We start from the raw sequence: 18,769 nt of genomic DNA on the forward strand, positions 1-18,769 counted from the left end.
GATATGTAGATAGTATTTATCCATCTATTCTTCAGAATTTATGGGATCCAAAATACTTTTAAGAGAGAGCAATTTTAGCACCAACTCATGAAAATGTCAAAGCTATAAATGATTATTTGCTATCTTTAATGCCAGGTGAAGATAAAGTTTAAATTATTACTTGCTTATAAATGATTACTTCCTAATTTAATATATAAGATTTTTTTTTACCATTATTTGCTTATAAATGATTACTTCCTAATTAATAATAATATTGGTATCAATGCCCAACAAATGGATGGAGTAGGTAGAAATTGAAAGGAATTGAAGTACTTCTTTTAGATTTTTATGGTTAGAATAGAATAATTTAACTTTTATTCAAACATTGTATGTGTTGGAGCTTAAGTTGATTGGTTTGTGTTTTTTTTTTTCTTCATATAAGACAATTATTTATTGGATGATTACTTATATGATCAGGGACCAAAAAGTTTTAACAGAAACATTTCTACTATACATATCATTCACACAATATAGTTGATGATAGTTTTGTTCCATATTTTTATTACTCATAAGTTGGATTAATTTTGCATATTGCATAGTTAATCTTATTTATTATTATAACCAATGCATCGCACGGATATTATACTAGTTTAAACTATATATCTATAGTTTAGATTTAATCAATTTCAAATTTCATATATAGCGTATTCTTTTTTAAATGGTTAGACTTGAATGGCCTCAATCAAGAGAATCCACTTTTTTTGTGACTTGGTTAAAGTTTGTCGTCCTTACTTTGTTCTTCTTCAACATTTCATGTCTATGTCATTCTAAAAGAAGAGTATGGAGCAAGTTCAATCGAACAATAGTAAAGAACACATCGAGAAGGTATTGGGTGCGGACTGCCGCACGAAAAGGCAGGCTTGGATGATATATTTCACTTGTTGGCTGAGATGTCTCATGTGTTGGCTGATATGTTTCATTTGTTGGCTGATATGGTTTTTGTGTTGGCTAAAATATTCCTTTTGTTGGCTAATATGTTTTTTTATTTTTATTTTTGATATGTTCCTTTTGTTGGCAGCTATCAGACATCATTTGGCTGATATGTTTCTTTAGTTGGCTGACATCTTTATTTTGGTGGCTGACATGTATATTTTTATTGTTGGCTTATATGTTTCATTTAGTTGGCTGATATGTTCATTCTGTTGGCTTACCTATTGCTTTTGTTTGCTGATTTTATCCTTTTGTTAGCTGAAATGTTCCTTCTGTTGGCTGATAAATACCTTTTGTTGGCCGATATATTCCTCTTGTTGGCTGATATGTATCTTCTTTTGGCTGATATGTATCTTCTTTTGTCTGATATGTTTTCATTTCCTTCTCTCTCTCCTCTTTCCCCCTCTTCCTCTCTTTCTTTCTCTTGTTTCAAATGAGAATGGGTCCATTTCATTTCCTTCTCTCTCCTCTTTCCCCCTCTTCCTCTCTTTCTTTCTCAAATCAGCCACAAATCCCGCACCACCCGACGATCACACCGTCCACCGAACCCACCGCAACCACCAACTTCCTCAAATCCTCCATAACCGACCTCAACTCGATTTTCAAGCTTCTTCAATGGCAGTTTCATCAACTTCCTTCACTCAGAAGCTCGAACATCGCGCAAATTTCCTAAAATGGAGGTCTCAATTCTGTAACCGCACCCACCAACCACCGAAACACGGAACCCAACCACCAGGTCGCCGCCGTTCAAGCCTACGCAAATCGAAATCCTTATCTTTCGTTTTTTGGGGATTTATTTGTTTTAATTTGTGATTTGATTTGATTTTGGGGATTTCGTTTTTTTCTTAGTATTATTTGGGGATTTTGGGGATGTAGATCTGGATTGTGGTTCAATGTGTTTGATTTTGCACGTGGTGGAAGGATGGAGTGCCGCTGCCGTTGCCGCCATTGGCGGACCTGCCCTTGTGCATGGTGAGTCAAATGACTCACCAGGGCCCAAAAAAAATTTCTAAGTTTTTTTTTTTAAAAAAAAAAAAAAAATTATTTTCTTTGGTTGATTTTGTTGTTGTTTGTTTAGTAAACTTTGAACCTTTTGTTAATGTTGTTGGGTTTTTGATGAAATTTGAACCTTTTTGACCATGTGAATTGTAATCAGTGTTTATTTAGGGTGTTTATTGATGTTAATTATGTCTGTCAAATTGTCAATACACCATTGACTTTGGTAGATTTATATGGGGTTTTGCATATGTGCTGATTTGATTGGCGATTCGGACGATTGCTTATGATATAGTCGACCCACCCTAATGATATAGTCAATTATGTCTGTCAAATTGTGAATACACCCTAATGCTTGTACATATTTTAATCTTGTCAATTATTAGAGAGCTAAGCTTGTCATGTTGTCAAATTTTTTTTTTTACATATTTGGTTATCGATTGTGACTCATCAGTCGGAAATTCCTGGGTCCGCCACTGGTTGCCGCTACCTACTCGCCGCACGAACTACAGCTGCAACCAATAATTTGTGTAAAATCTTAGTGTGACGCATAGAATACCAAACTTTAAGATAGTATTTCAATTTGTTGCTTCTCTTTTTTTTTTTTTTTTTTTTATTTTGCACATTGTGACAATGCATTGCTTTACAAATTTGCATTTGGACCCAATTGACGCCTTTTCCCAATCCATCGGGCATGAGCCCTTGTCTCAACCATGTCATTTTTTTTATTTGTTTTTAGAATTTTGAATTCATGCATGACAGAGTTACTTCACTTGGCCACGCAACAAGCAAATATCATGCCCTATATATAAGGCCATTTCTCTTGATTGGCAAAGGTAGGACCTTGTTAGGAAAATAGTGTTTCTTTTTTAGTTTAGCAGAACATGATGCTCACCCTAGCTACAAGCCGTTTTCATCTTACAGTCGACGACATGCTGAGCCAAACAAGCACATGTTCTTACCATTTTTTTGTTTCTTTTCTTTGTAAGAACTATACCTAAAATGTGAGCGATAGCTCACTAAGTAGTATAGTAATTCGTAGGCAAGTTTGGGTTGCGACAAATTCAGCGCTATAGCGCCTGGGCGAGTGAACCCTACCTCTCAAGGAGTGAAGGTTTGGCTGGGTCGAGTGAGAGCTTGCTTGATGACGAGTGAGAGGTCGATCAGTGCAACTCTGAAAGTTATGCGTGCCAATCAGCGCATAAACAACGTTGTTTTGCTTCCGCAATACGTTCAAGTTATTCCGAAGCATTATACATAATCTTCTAGGGTTTTATATGTATTACTATTCAGAAATATTCCATCATATGTTGTATTATTACTCATTTATGTGTTCTGAGCGAAGTAGCATTTGAATTCCGTGAGACGGTCATTCTGTTTGTTTATCATTCCACTTATGTTGATCATTCTATTTATCCTATTGATCAGTCTTAATTTGTTTTGAATCTGTAATATGCTTTTCCTCAAAATCTCTCGCTTACCTATTGTTGTAACCAACGTATTGTTGGTGAACCACGTTAAAACTGTATTTGTTTACTTGTTAATTTTACATTCATTATTTGTTCTTTCTCACATTCGTTATAATTGCCCTCTTCTCATCGATTATTTCGGAATAAAACAAATTAAACCCTAAACACATGTTCTCTACATAATAAGTTCATAATAAAAATTTGAGTAGTTCTTGGAGTAATTAATTCTGCTAGTGATTAAGATATGAAGTTGGAGGGTATAATTGTGTTACCCTTATCTAAGGCGCAATCGTCACTGAGAACCTCGTACTTATGGTGACGAAATAAGTTTCATGAGGGGCAGGTGTAAAATGCGTCACAACTTATATAACATCTACAAATGATTATTGTCTTCTTCTCTAAACTAGTTTTCATGGCAATAACAATTTCATTTCCTAAAATATCAAATCTGACCAAACTAGGATAATTCAAATCAATTTAGATGAAACTAGGAAAATTCATATTAGACCTTAAAAATTTAAAACCCAAAACATTGCATTGACTCACGTACCATTTTAGCAGAGGCGGTTTTGGGCTGGTACAAGGTGGTCGACATAACAGGCCCCCAAATCTAAGATATATATACATATTTGTCCCTTTATACCAATATTATGTGTAGACATGTTCAATTCTTCTTGCCAACATTTTCTTTGAAAAAATTTATATTTTGCACTTCTACTTGATTGTACCACAGTGATTGAAAATCTCTCAAGCCCCATATATATTGCGTTATTGTAGCCCTAGCGCTACATTTTAGGCATATTCCTCAATATTAGCACTTGCAAGAATAGGTACTCTCATTAACTTTTCTCTAATTTCAATAATTAGTGCTCGTGTGCATGCTATAAGCAAATTGAAATTTTATGATGAAACTTCAACCATTTTATTTACTTATTGTAGACTTGGATTTCAATACTCAATTTTTTTTTTTCATCTTTTGAACCATAAGACAGCTCTTAATATTTTGTATAATGATCGCCATAATATGCATCAATTAGGCAGGGCCCCCTTAGTTGACTTGTTAGGTCTTGCTAGGTCCACTTCATATCTTCCTCTATTATTACAACCCTTAGAAGTTGTTTTGATAGTGATAGAGAAATATTATACTACATATATTCGTATATATTAGTGGCCCAACAATTATGAAGAATTAATATCTTGCACCCTCCCCATCAACCACCCAAAAATAAGGAGACCATACTAATAGATTAAAATCATGCCACGTCTTGTCATTTTGCCAATAAGCCAAATGAAAGGTATCATGATTGATCATTACTCCGTATTTAGTAAAGGGGCATTTAGTATTCCATCATGCATGTAGATAATACATAGTTGCGTAGTATCTACGATAAAACTTGTACATCGACAAATAGGTCAGTTTATAATTAGCTTTTGAGCCTGTTCTACACACGTACTGTCAAATATAATGTTCTTTTTTACCAAATCTATTTCTTTTAGATTACGCTTAATATCTTGCTTGAAAATAATATTTCAATGACATGCAAGCAATGTTATATTATGAAACTCTTTATTTTTCTTGACAAATTCAAGTCTCCCTTCTATGTTGCCTCAATTTTCTCCTTTTCAATTAACATCTTCATTATAGTAAATATTTTACATAGAACTATGACAGATATTTCTCTATTTTTTCTAGAACTTAAGTGATGTAAAAATAGCTTTAATGAAAATTTGTATTTATATTAGAGATTGGGGGAAGATAAAAGGTCCATGAATGAAATGACAAATATGATTAAATTGAATTGAAAGATGGAGGGTGAAGAGGAAAAGGTTAAAAACATTTATTTGTTGAATTTAAATGGAGGCTAAAGCATATAAAGATTTTTGAGAAATAAAGGGGTAGCGGAGAAGTTCTATATAAATATAAAGAAAAAGAATAATTATAAAAAAAGGTAAAAAGAGAGGTGGACACGTACATTTTCAATTTGTGTTTTTAAATGCGTACTAATAATAGATATAGATTATATATATAAGTAGTATCAACAATAAAACTTGTACATCGGCAAATATTTGTTTAAAATAGGGAAAGTAAATAAACTTAAAGAGGCATGCTGCATATGGGTCTAATTTAATCAAGAATTTCATATTGCATAAGGCCCCAAAGTAGTTGTATGTTGCAACCAAATTTAATACACACACAAACTGCCTCATCATGCCATTTTCATCTTGTCAATAACGTATATAACCGACCAAGTATGTATAACTGTAAAATTTGTTACAAGAGACGAAAAATGGATCATCTGGATATGATTTGTTCTTGGTCAGATTATGTTTATACGTATTCAGTCATTCACTTCATTCTCTTTTTGGGTGAAGTCTTAGGCTTTGTCTCCGCTCACAAAATAACGTGTTTTGGATTGATTTTTAAAATACGATCTTGCATGTCTAATCTGTATAGTTTGATTATAGTGTTCGATTTGTCTGTTTATAATAATTTTATTAATTTACTCATTAGTATACTTCCTCTGTTTTTTTAATATTCTTACATGAAGAGAGTGTACAAAATTTTAAGTATTGGCAAAGTGGAAGTGAGAAAGAGATTGGCAAAGTTACAAACTTGATTATTTATGTGGTTGCAAGCATTAAGTAAAGCACAAGTTTTGAAGCGTATGTATATACTGGGTATTTTTAATGTTAAAAGGGATACTTGTTCTGTTCTATTTTACTCGCAACAGCTTAATTAACACTCATTTTTATTGAACCATCTTTAGTAATTGTTATGCATGACAAATTATAGTCACATAAATCTTAATTGATTCATCTCAACGTACATATAATTTCATGTATTAATTTTTTAATCCCTTTGTTCCATTATAATTGATACAATCCAATTTATTACACATATCAATGTGCCGTGTGAGTTTGACCATTAATATATACTACCTCCTTTTTCTTTTAGTTGACACGTTTTAACTTTATACACTCCCCTTTGACCGTATTTTGTGCTTTATATGTAATGAAAAATATAGTCATGTGTGATCTTGTTAGATCTGTCACAATAACTATTTTTAAATTATCAGATTTTCATATTTTTTTGCTTATCGGTAATTAAAGATATTAATAGTTGAATCTGGGCATTGACAAACGTGACTAAAGAAACGTGTCAACTAAAAAGAAACGGAGGAAGTATAATTAAATATTGATAAAAAAAAATTATAATATTAAATTTCACATTAATATCAATCTAAAAGAATTTTACTTGATACTAATTTTTTTACTTACATTACTCAAAATTTGTAGTCAAAGTTAGTGAAGAATGTTCATCAAGTTAGAAGATCTGGTTTGTCTAGGTATGAACTCTTCTGATATGGTCTGACCTGACCTGAATAAATTTAATAAATTATATAATAAGTTTCAGAACTTAAGGCCTATCATTATCAATTTCTGTAGTATATAAAAATTAAAAATTAAATCAAAAAAAATTTGTGATCCAAGTTAAATCGGGCTGTCCAATTTTAAGCTCATTCCAAACAGAATATATAATTCAATACGGACAGTTTTGTCCCATCTAACTGTAAATGTTAATCTAACTGATAAATGCTGAATATACAACACTCTAGAAAGCTTATAAAATTAAGACCTATATATAAGTACGTGCTCAACACACATATACATGTGCATAAAACAAATTAAAATTTCTTTTCTTGCCATTTTTAACTATATACGAAGTATGTCTTTGTGTAAGCAATATTATTGTCCAATTTTGAGTTTATTACTCTCTTTCCTGATTTTGGCCACTACTTTAACTGTTGGAAATGGTCATAATCTAGCAAAACAAAAGCCAACCAATAAATCATCTATTACAGCAGTTTATATATTTGGGGATTCGACCGTTGATCCAGGCAATAATAACTACATACAAACAATTTTTAGAAGTAATTTTCCTCCTTATGGTGTTGATTTACTGGACGAAGCTCCCACCGGAAGATTCACTAATGGAAGGCTCCCTACGGACTTAATAGGTATGTTTTTTGCGACATTTTCGTTCTTGGTCTATTAGCTCATAACGAGCTAAAAAAATTTATCAGTTAAGCTAGCTAACGTTATATGTTAATGTACGTTTGTTATACAACGTAAAGATTAACGTGACCATTAGTTGTTTCATGTGTGTTGCAGCTTCATATGTTGGTTTAAAATCATTAATTCCAGCTTATTTGGACCCAAATCTTAGCTTGAATGACTTTGCTACGGGTGTAAGCTTTGCTTCGGCGGGTACGGGTTATGACCCACTTACAGCAAAGAGAAATGTAAGTATTTCTTGCCTTAAATTAAAATAAATAAATAATGTTATTCCACAATACGATTCTCTGTGTCCCTTATATCTCACATTGTATGCGCGCACCAAAATCAATTTCCTTAATTTAATAATTACATACCCTTCAAGAGTGATGCGACTCGTACAATGTTTTGAGACGACTAATAGTGAAAAAGACAATACATACAACTTGGTTTTACTATGTACTAAATTTAAATTAATATAGAGGGGAAAAATAAAGACATTGAAATAAATATCTATTATTTTCTTGTATTTAAATGTAGAGTGGAAATTAGAGATTTTTTTTTTCCCATTATATCTATTGTGAGAGAATTTGGTGAAAGCATAATGGGTACCCTTTTCTCTTTCATACGTACCCTACTCTCTTTTCTTCCTCCCCAATTCTCTTCAGGAGGCACTTTAAAGGGAGTATATATATTACTGCATTTGCTAGTGCATAATTAGGAGCATTTATGTAATCACACATATGCATGAACGAATGCATATCCTAAACTTAGAGTAGTATTATCGGATTAACGTGACGATTAGTTGTTTCATTTGGGTTGCAGCTTCATATGTTGGAATAATATGAGATAGTTACTCATGTGACAAGTTAGTTAGCCACTTAATTTACTTCATTCGAGTATAAAATAAATCGTAAATAAATATCACTTTCACACTCATCCAGACCCCTCTTTTGCTCACCTTATTTACACTGATTGCTTGTGAGAAGAGTAAGTTTGGATAAAATAAAGTTAATAAGTTCGAAAACACGAGTTGTTATTATTAATTTATAAATGTGAGAAAAAAAAAATTATATATTGATTATCGTAATTAATGTTAATTTAAATTAACATTTTTTTGACACTTTTTGGCTTTTTATATATAGAGCCCTAAATTATCTAAATTCCTAACGGCTATATATTATCATAAAACAAAAATTTTAAAAAAAAATATTTTAAAAGTTGGCCTTAAAAGAAAATTTTGTTTCTGAAGTCGGGGCCTAGCTTTCTTTATCACAGACTAACATTAATTACTTAAAAGATGGTTCAATATTTCATGGTCCATACATTTTTGTTTTACCCTAATTTTAAACATACAATTTGCATATCGAAGATAAATACAGTAACAAGATACGTCTCTAACGTACCCTGTCGAAAGTCCTCTTACAGTCTTACGTAAATTATTGATTGGTAGTCTGGTAGAGCTCTCATCAATTAGGATCTTTAGGTTGGTTTGGGTCAGATCATGTTAGATCTTGGATCATATTTGGGTCGGTCTTGTCGGATTAATAAGTAAAGTCTCCAACTTATGAATTTTTGTTTGGTTATGTTGGGTGGTTTACCATGTCGAGTATAGGTCTGATTTAGCTTAAGTCAACAATGAGTCGAGTTGAATTTTAAGTTCAGAATGTGTCGAGTTGGGTTTGGAGTGGGTTTATATACATGTAAATTCAAATTCAAATCATGTTCGAATTGGATAATTATTGGATCAAATCAAGTTTAAGTCAAATCAATTATTGTAGTCTTGGGTCAAGATTAAGTCGAATCAATGTCAATATAGGCATGTACTCGATATAACATTGTACGGAGTAGATAGTTTAGCCATTATAAAACTTGTCTAACATATGATTCGAGAATTAGTGTATATATAACCATGTGTTTCGGATGAAAACAATCGAATCTCGGAAGATCCTTTTATCTTGAGGGAACTTGGTCTCGGTCCGAACGACGCAGGAGCCGAGGGTTTCCTGCACAACAAATACACGTAAACTAGCCTCGGGGGGGACGCCGAGGAAGGCCCCTCCGATGCTTAAGTCAGTATATTAGAGAGAGAAAGCTGTGCAAGAGTTTAGTTGCTTGAGGCTTTATTGTCTTTGTCTTTGTCTTTGTCTTTGTCTTTGTCTTTGTCTTTGTCTTTGTCTTACCAAGAATTGACCAAATTGTTGGCTTTTATACCTTGGCTAATGAAGGAGGCGGATTGGGCCCGGAAATCAGTTGGGCTGGGCCAAGCTGATTGGGCCGTTGACTGACCTTGACATGGCTTTGAGGATGTTGATTTTTGACTTTAGCATATTTGGAGAGTTGAACCTTTGCCTTGGGCTTTTAATTGGATCATTCAGTGACCAGGCCCAATTGGACTAAATTGGACCCAAACAACTTGCCCCCCAGACCCGATTTGGAAGGATGACGGGTCGGGTTTGATTTAACCAGAAAAGGAGGGAAGTGAATGATTTGCTGATCCAAAAATGTGAATTTAAACCGTAATTAACCCATGATTAATGAGATAACAACAGTTAATGTGGATGATTGCGGAAGTTGGACGGGTAGTGGGCGATTTAACTGCAAGGTTGTGTGTTTAACGGTTACTTAGTGGGGTGCTTGAGAGAAATTGAAACGCAGACTCCTTGAATTCCCATTTCTGGAGATATAAATAGAGGCGCGTCTTCTCTCCCCACTCACTCATCAACACAAACCCAGAATTCTCAAGAACGCTCAAGAGCCCGCATCAAAACTTCGCAAATTCCCCGAGCATTAAGCTTAGAAGCTGAGACTTGTCACTACCAATTCGTAAATCGGCGGCTTTTGCTTCAGATCAAGGTAAATTCCTTTGATTTTATTTCATCTTTCTTCGACTTTGCACTCTTTCCCCTTTTTCGACTTTTTCCTTCGAAATTCGTCAATGGTGAGGGGAGTTAGAGGTGGAGCCCGTGCTCCAAGAAGAGCAAGGCTAATCCCCGATCCCAGGGTCAGGATTGGGACCTGGAATGGACGAAGGACAGAGTCTGACCCTGCTGAAGGGGTTAGGGCGACTCCCATTTCTTCGGCTCCTCCTCAGAGGGCTGAGGGGGTGAGAGCTTCAGGACGGGATGATGAAGTTCCCGCTGTCCTTTGGGATATCCTCCCAGGGTTTTCAGAGTGGGAGGATGCCGAAGTAGCTTCGGCCATGATAAAGAACCGTCCCTACTCATGGTGGGTAGAGAACGCCGATCAATATCGATTTGCTGAGCAAATTGAGTTGCACTACGGCATTTTTGAAGCTGATGGATATTGGTGCCGAATGCCCTCAGCATCCGATAGAATCCATCGTCCACCCCCGGGGTATGTGGGGGTGTACACGAGACAGCTTCAGTATGGGCTGAGGTTCCCTTTGGACGTATTCGTCCGAGACTTGCTGATCCATTACAACATTTCCCTGTGCCAGCTGACCCCCACCAGCATCCGAAGGGTAATGACGTACTTATGGGTCTGCAAATTCTTCAGATACGTGCCGAACCTGCACTGCTTCAGAAAGCTCCATCGGCTAGTGCCAAATATTCAGAGTGGGCACGGAAGCCATGGTTCTGGGTGGTATCGGATTGAGTCTCGGCCCCCGTTCCTAACCATGTGGCCGAACGACTCTTCAGACAAGGACTGGAGAGGTCAATGGATTTGGGTTAGGGCGCCCACGGAGCCGAGCCATCCTTATGTTTTCAGCGCTCCCCGGTATCTTGCCGAGCCGGATCCTGATATGGGAAGTTTAGGTCCTCCCGAAGATAGCGGGCCAGACCCGAACCTTAATCAGCAGAACATCTTCGGCAAGCTGCCGAACCGGGGAGGCAGCGGCCGAATGCAGCATATCCCGGAGACTTGGCTCCCCGATACGCACTATGTTTTCCAAGAGAATATGCTGGCAGCTGTCGGCCTCAGCCGAAAGTTTAGGGATGGTAATCTTCTTCGGCTGGGGCCGAGGCCTTTTAATTATCTCTTTTCTTCTTTCATTTTGCTTTCTTGTGATGTGCCGAACTAACTGAATTGACTTCTCCCCTTTTCTTTTTCAGAACGGGACGAGACCAACATCGGCATTGATTACGCTCGCCTTGGCGTCAACCGAGAACGAGTCGTAACTGATCGGGCTCCCCCTATCACTGAACCAAGGCGCCGAGAGGTTCACCTAGACTCTTCCCACTTCCAAATTGAGGCTGTTGCTCTGTATCAGAGGCAGAAGCCTTGGTGGAAGAAGAGGGATCCCTTGTTTCAGCTGCTGGAAGAAGAAGCTGAAGCTGCCCGTACAGCCGAAGAGGTTGCACGGGTTATTGAAGCTTGTGAAGGAGGAGAAGGGTCCTCCAGAGCTGCTGAAGCCGAAGCTGCAGCTAGAGCAGCTGAAGAAGACGAGGCTTTGCTGAAGACCTCGGTGAGTTTTTAGACAACTTTTTTCTTTCTTTTTTTTTTTTTTTTTTTTTTTACTCACACTCTTCTTCCCCCCTGTCTGTTACAGTCTGAAGAGAGTAACAGACACAGAGAAGGCAAAGCTCCTGTTCGTCCCGAAGATCAAATACAAGAGTCTTCAGATTCAGATATGGACGAGCAGCCCCTTCTGAAAAGGCGCCGAAGGATGGCCATCATCGGCCCTCATGATTTTCAGCAGAGGCCGATGACCATCGGCGTCGCAATAAGGGAACCTGAGGAAGGCAATGGATCGCCGAGGGTTCCCCAGCCAACACCCCAATCTCCTCAAAAGACCCCTCCACCACCTCCTGAGATGGAGGTGGATCAGAGAACTCCCGGACCTAAGGGAGGGGTCCAAGAAGAAATCAAGGAGAGTGCTGCTGAGCACGGAAATAAAGATGCCGTGATGTCAAGTGCTGAAGGCTTCACGGCAGATATCGCAAGAGAGGTTGAGGCTTTCGTCCTCACCCCTGAAGAAGAGGAGGTCATAGTACTTGACTCCTCTGAGAAGGACGATGCTGAGACAACCAAAGCTAATCAAGCTCCATCGTCGTCCTTCCCTTCTTTCCAGACTCTGCATTCTGGAGAAATGGGTTTCTCGGCCCCCGAATTCCAATCCCAGATCACATCTGGGACCTCATATGGGGTCAAAACCGAGAAGGAGCTGCAGCCTACTTCGGCAATTTTGCTGGCATGTCCGAAGTAGACAGGGCAAGGATCTGGTCGCTGAAGGCCACTGCTGGGATGGGCGAATCCAGTAGATCAGTTCCTGACCCAGCCAGGTCTAACCAACTGCTGATGATGCAGGTAATTTTCCTTGCCTTGATTTCTTTCTGAACTCAACCTTTCAGCTATTATTTTTTACTTTTTTAACTTGTGCCCCTGTTTTCAGTTCGTGCACAATCAGACTCTCACTGTAGAGCTGATAGATTCCCTACAAGATAGGGTGGACGCTGCCGAGCACGATCAAAGGGTAGCCGAGGAAGAGCTAAAGCTTGCTAAGCTGAAGCAGGCAGCAGCTGAAGAGAAGCAGCAGGAGGTTGAGGAGTACGGTAAAAAAGCTGCCGAAGCTCTGAAAACCTTCTGTGATGCTATGGAGATGGAGGTTTTTCCCCCACTGATGGAAGGGGAAAAATTCCTCCAAGAGCACCTGGGGGTGGACATCTCCAAGTTCAAGGCTGCTATCGAGAGCCGAATCCAAGGAGCTGCTGCACAGGCTGAGGTGCAGCATCAGCTAGAATCTCTTGAAGCCAGCAGAATGGCTGCTGAAGAGATGCTCCAAGCTAGGGATGTCCAACTCTCAAGGGCTGCTGCTGCTGCTGAAGCTCAAAGAGCTAAGCTACAAGAGGCTGAGGATCAGCTCACTGCCAAGAAGGAAGAAATGGTCCAAGTTCAGGCCGAGGCTTCCCAGGTTCAGCAAGAGTTTACCGAGCTGAAAGGCTCCTCCTCCAAGCTCGTCGATGAGCTGAAGAGATCCGAGGAAGACTTGGAGGAGACGAAGAAGAAGTTGGCCGATGCTGAGGCTCTACTCAAAGTCCGTATCTATACCCAAGAAGAGTATGAAATGGGTTTTAGAAACGGGTTCAGAGTGTGCCGAAGGGTCTGCCTTCATGCTGAGCCGAAGCTGGACTGGTCCAAATGTGCTGAATGGGTCCAAGATCCCGAAGACCCTCACATGAAGTATGCCACTCCAATCGAAGCTGAAATCCTTAAGGCTGAGGAAGCCGAGGAAGAAGCTGAGAGGATGGAGTTGGAGGCTGAGCAGAGGGAAAGGGAGGCTCGGCAGAGTGCAAAGCCTGCTTCTTCTGCTGCTGGAGCTGAGACCACCATTGGGCCCAATGAAGCTGATCAGTCTGATCCTCAGGCTGAAGCATAGGAACTCGGGCAGTCGTCTTCAGAATCTTGCGGTTCATCATGCGCTCAACTTTAGACTTGCCGCTTTCTGAATTTTTGCCTTTTGTTTTTTTTTGCTTCAGCTTGCCTTATCGTACAACAGCTTATTATATTTTTATTTTGCCTGTACGTATTTCGGCAGCTGTTACTTTCCGCTTGTGGGCGGCTGCCGACTATTTTTGTAATTCAACATTTTTATTTCAAAGAAGTTCACTTTCTCAGCTTTCTTGTGTATTTTTTTTTTCTTCGCTTTACCAGTCTTCGCACTTTACTGCTTTCTTTGAATGATCTTTCAAATATTTGCTAAGTGCAGAACTTCGGCTAGCGAGAATCATTTCTGCTGAGACTTCTTTTTGCCGTTTGTACTCGGATGTTTTCAACTTGTGAAAAAACTGACATAAGTATCAAACTTCGGCTGAGCTGAAGGGTATTAGATCAGTTGTGCCATTTCTCTATTTCCCTCTGCCCCCCCAGAAATCTGAAGATGAGGTCTTCTGAATTCTGGAATGGCTGATAATTTTTCTCGGCTAAGCCGAGGATCTTTGAACACTTTGCTTTATTTTCTACATCTGTTTTTAAAGTACTGATTTCCCACCTGAGAGTTTTCACTCTAGAGATGGTACTCTTGTGACACTTTCTTCAATTCATCCAAGGGAACAACTATCCGAAACACCATGCCGGGGCAGCAGTTTATCTGAAGTACGAGGCATCATCATGCAATACTTCAGAGTTGCAACTACCACCCGGAACTGATTCATCCGAAGTACAAGGCATCACTATGCAATACTTCGGGGCTTTATCAGTTCCTATTTTTTAGGCTATGTTTCGGATAAGTCTATGGCCTTTTTGCCCAAAGGAACAGATTCTCCGAAGTACAAGGCATCACTATGCAATACTTCGGGCTTGTATCCTTTTTTGGCAGGTTTTACGGCTTGCCGAGGTACAAGGCATCATTATGCAATACCCCGGACAGCGCCGAATGAAACCTTGAATTTTTGAAAAACCGTAGAAAGCATAAAGACTTAAAGAATACACGCAATCTGAATGAATACTGGCTCGATGGCCTTTTTACAAACAAAATCAGTGTACTTACATGGATTGCACTATCCGAAGGATTTACACATAGTATTTTTTGAGCACATCGGCATTCCAATGGTTTTTCAGCTCGGTGCCATCCATTTGTTTGAGTCTGAAGGTACCGGGCTGAAGCTCTTGATAAATTTCATAAGGTCCCTCCAAGATGCTGAGAGTTTGCCATGAATGCGACTTTTTTGAACAGCTGCAGCATTCCTCAGAACTAAATCCCCAACTCTGAGAGGTCGTTGATAGACTCTTCGGTTGTAGGACTTGCTCATTCTGAGCTTGTGTGCAGCCATCCTTTCTCGGGCTAGATCTCTAATCTCGTCAAGGAAGTCGAGGGACTCTTTCATGAGCTGCTCATTTTCCTCGGCTGAGAAGAGATTCACTCGTAGGCTTTCTGAGCCCACTTCCACTGGAAGCACTGCTTCGGATCCATACACCAGCTGAAAAGGTGAATGCCCCGTTGCCTCCTTCTCGGTTGTCCGGAGTGACCAGAGGGTTCCCGGAAGTTCCTCTACCCACTTGGACTTTTGATCCTCTACTCTTTTTCTGAGAGCGTTAAGGATCTGTTTATTTGCGGCTTCAGCTTGGCCATTACTCTGAGGGTGGCAAACCGCGGAGTAAGCCAATTTTATCCCGAACTGATCAGTGTATCGGCGCAAGGGCAGGTTGTCAAACTGTCTGCCGTGGTCGAACACAAAAACTTTTGGGATGCCGAACCGAGTTATTATGTTCTGCCAGATGAACTGTCTGACAGTTTGCTCAGATATGCTTGAAGCAGCTTCCGCTTCAATCCATTTGCTGAAATAGTCGATTCCGACTATCAGCCACTTTCTTTTGTATGGGGCCTCGGGAAAGGGTCCCAGAATATCCAACCCCATTGTGCAAATGGAAGAGGATTAAGAATTGGCTGGAGATCTAGGCATGGCCGATGGATTACCGGTGCAAATTTTTGGCATTTCTCGCATTTTCTGACCATGTTCTTTGCATCCGAGATCATTGTAGGCCAAAAATACCCTGCCCTGAGAGCTTTGTGGGCTAAGGTTCTCCCTCCTATGTGGTTTCCGCAGATGCCGAGGTGAATCTCTCGGAGAATATAGTCGGCATCCGTTGGACCCACGCATTTCAACAATGGAGCGGAGAAGGATTTTCTGAGGAGTTGGCCGCCGAAGACGAGGAATCGTGAACTGATCCGCTTTATTTTGGAGGCCGAATTCCTATCCTCGGGGAGCTCGTTCCTGAGTTTATAAGCCAGGATGTCATCCATCCAGCTCGGCTCGAGTGCAGCGCAGCAGATTGATATTGCTTCGGCTACACTCTTTTCTCGGCGCACCTCCACATAGACAGAACGGCTTAACTCAGTCAGAGTTGAGCTTGCAAGTTTGGAGAGTGCGTCCGCTTGAGCATTTTGACCCCTTGGGATCAGCTCTACTTCGAAAGATCTCAGCTTCGCAATTGTCGATTTGATCCTTGTGAGGTAAGCTGCCATTGAAGGCTCTTTAGCCTCATACTCCCCCCGGATCTGATTGGCGACCAGCTGAGAATCTGTCTTGAGGTAGACATGCTCGGCTTCCAACGATATGCACAGGTCTAAGCCAGCAATGGCTGCTTCATATTCGGCCTCGTTGTTAGAGGCTTTGAATGAAAATTTTAGTGCATACTCGAAGGTTTTGCCTTCGGGAGAGGTAATGACGACCCCTGCCCCCGAACCGTTCACGGTGGAGGACCCATCCGTGAAGACGGTCCAGATTTTCCTCCTTGCATCCAGAGTCTCCTGATAGGAGCACTCGGCCAAGAAGTCTGCCAAGGCTTGCGCCTTGATGGCTGTTCTCGGCTGATAACCGATACTGAACTCGGTGAGCTCGAAAGCCCACTTTGCTAGTCTACCGGATTTTTCAACCTTGCCGAGGACTTTCTCTAACGGCTGATCAGTTAGAACCGCTATTTGATGAGAATCAAAATAGGGTCGCAACTTCCGAGCAGCCACCACCACTGCATAAGCCACTTTTTCTAACAATGGGTAGCGCGTCTCGGCATCCGTCAGGGTGTGGCTGACGAAATAGATCGGCTGTTGAATTTTTTCTTCTTCCTTAGCAGCACCGCGCTTACCGTGGCTGGACTGACCGCCACGTATAAGTATAGGATGTCTCCTACGACTGGCCTTGCCAGTGTTGGGAGTTGAGCCAGGTGTTCACGGAGCTGCTGAAAGGCTGACTTTTGTTCGTCTCCCCATTCAATGCCTTTTGAATTTTGGAGCTTCAGCGCCTTGAAGAAAGGGAGCCCTTTGTCTGAGGCTCGTGAGATGAACCTGGACAAGGCAGCCATTCTCCCGGCTAGACGCTGAATATCCCTTTTTGTCTTCGGCTCGGGGAGGTCTAAAAGCAGCTTGTACTTTGGCGGGGTTTGCATCAATCCCCCTCTTGCTGACCATGAAGCCGAGGAACTTGCCTGACTTCACGCCGAAGACACATTTCTTCGGATTCAGCTTCATTTTGTATTTTCTGAGGGTGGCGAAGGTTTCGGCTAGGTCCGTGACATGATCTTTTTTCTTTTATGCTTTTGACGATTGAGTCGTCAACATAAACCTCCATGTTTCGGCCTTTTTGCTCGGCGAAAACCTGATCAACCAACCTCTGATATGTTGCCCCGCATTTTTCAATCCGAAGGGCATCATTCTGTAATTGTACAACCCGGAACTTGTTATGAACGCTGTTTTAGCTCGGTCCTCGGGGTGCATGAAGATCTGATGGTATCCCGAGAATGCGTCCATGAAACTGAGCAGAGCATGCCCGCTTGTCGAGTCGACAGTTGGTCGATCCTCGGCAGCGGATAGGAGTCCTTGGGACATGCCCTATTCAGGTCCGTGAAGTCAACGCACATCCTCCAGTTACCATTTGCCTTCTGAACCATTACAACATTGGCCAGCCACTCCGGATACTGACAGGGTTCAATGAACCCAGCATCTAGGAGCTTTATCGACCTCAGCTGCGATGTTCTGGTTCTTTTCGGCGGAGTAGTTCCGCTTTTTTCTGCTTAATGGGTCGACTGGAGGGGTCGACATTAAGCCTATGGGAGACGAAGTCCGGATCAATCCCGGGCATTTCTGCGGCTGAGAAGGCGAACACGTCTCCACTGGCCCGTAGGAGTTGGACGAGTGCCGCACGGGTGTTTGGCTCCAGTGACGACCCGATGCTAACACATCTGTTCGGATCTCCTACGGTCAGTTCTATTGACTCGGTCAGGTCATCCGTCTCCATGCTCTTAGAGTTGGATTCCTCGAATTCCGGCCTGCTATCAATATTAGCAGACTTTCCTGACCGCGGCTGGCCATCAGAGTCGTTCGGCTCTGAGGCGGAGTCAGCCTCTTGGCCCCATCAGATTTCTCGTTGTCTGGGGCTTCATTAGCCGAAACGTCTGAGCCTCTCGGCTTTTTGGCGTTTCGGTCCGGTGCTTTTCCTCCCCATCGCCACGGTCGCCTCGGCGAGACGTGGATGGCTTGAGGTGATTGCATCGGCGGGCTTCTTTTTGACTGCCCTTTATTTTCTCGGAGCGTCCTCGTCTGAAACGTATATCATGATTTGATGATACGTGGAGACGACTCCTTGAATGCCGTGAATGAGGGGTCTCCCCATGATCACGTTGTATGCAGATGGAGCATCTACGACCAAAAATTCGGCCATGATATTCCTAGCTGCTCGGCCTTCGCCGATGGTGACAGGAAGTGTAATCTTCCGTCAGGATACGATGAAGAGCCGTTGAATCCAGACACCGGGTAGGGTGCGGGGTCCAGGTGCTCGGCTCCCATCCTCAGCTGGTCGAACGCTCCTCGGAAGAGGATTTCG

General features: G+C 40.7%; 1 pseudogene; it reads left to right on the forward strand.

Annotated features, from left to right (window-relative positions):
• The first annotated feature begins 7,135 nt into the window (after window positions 1–7,135).
• Window positions 7,136–18,769, forward strand: part of LOC110730527 — a 26,423-nt pseudogene continuing 14,789 nt past the window's right edge.

Source organism: Chenopodium quinoa, unplaced genomic scaffold (genome assembly GCF_001683475.1).
Source record: "Chenopodium quinoa cultivar QQ74 unplaced genomic scaffold, ASM168347v1, whole genome shotgun sequence".
NCBI classification, from domain to species: domain Eukaryota; kingdom Viridiplantae; phylum Streptophyta; class Magnoliopsida; order Caryophyllales; family Amaranthaceae; genus Chenopodium; species Chenopodium quinoa.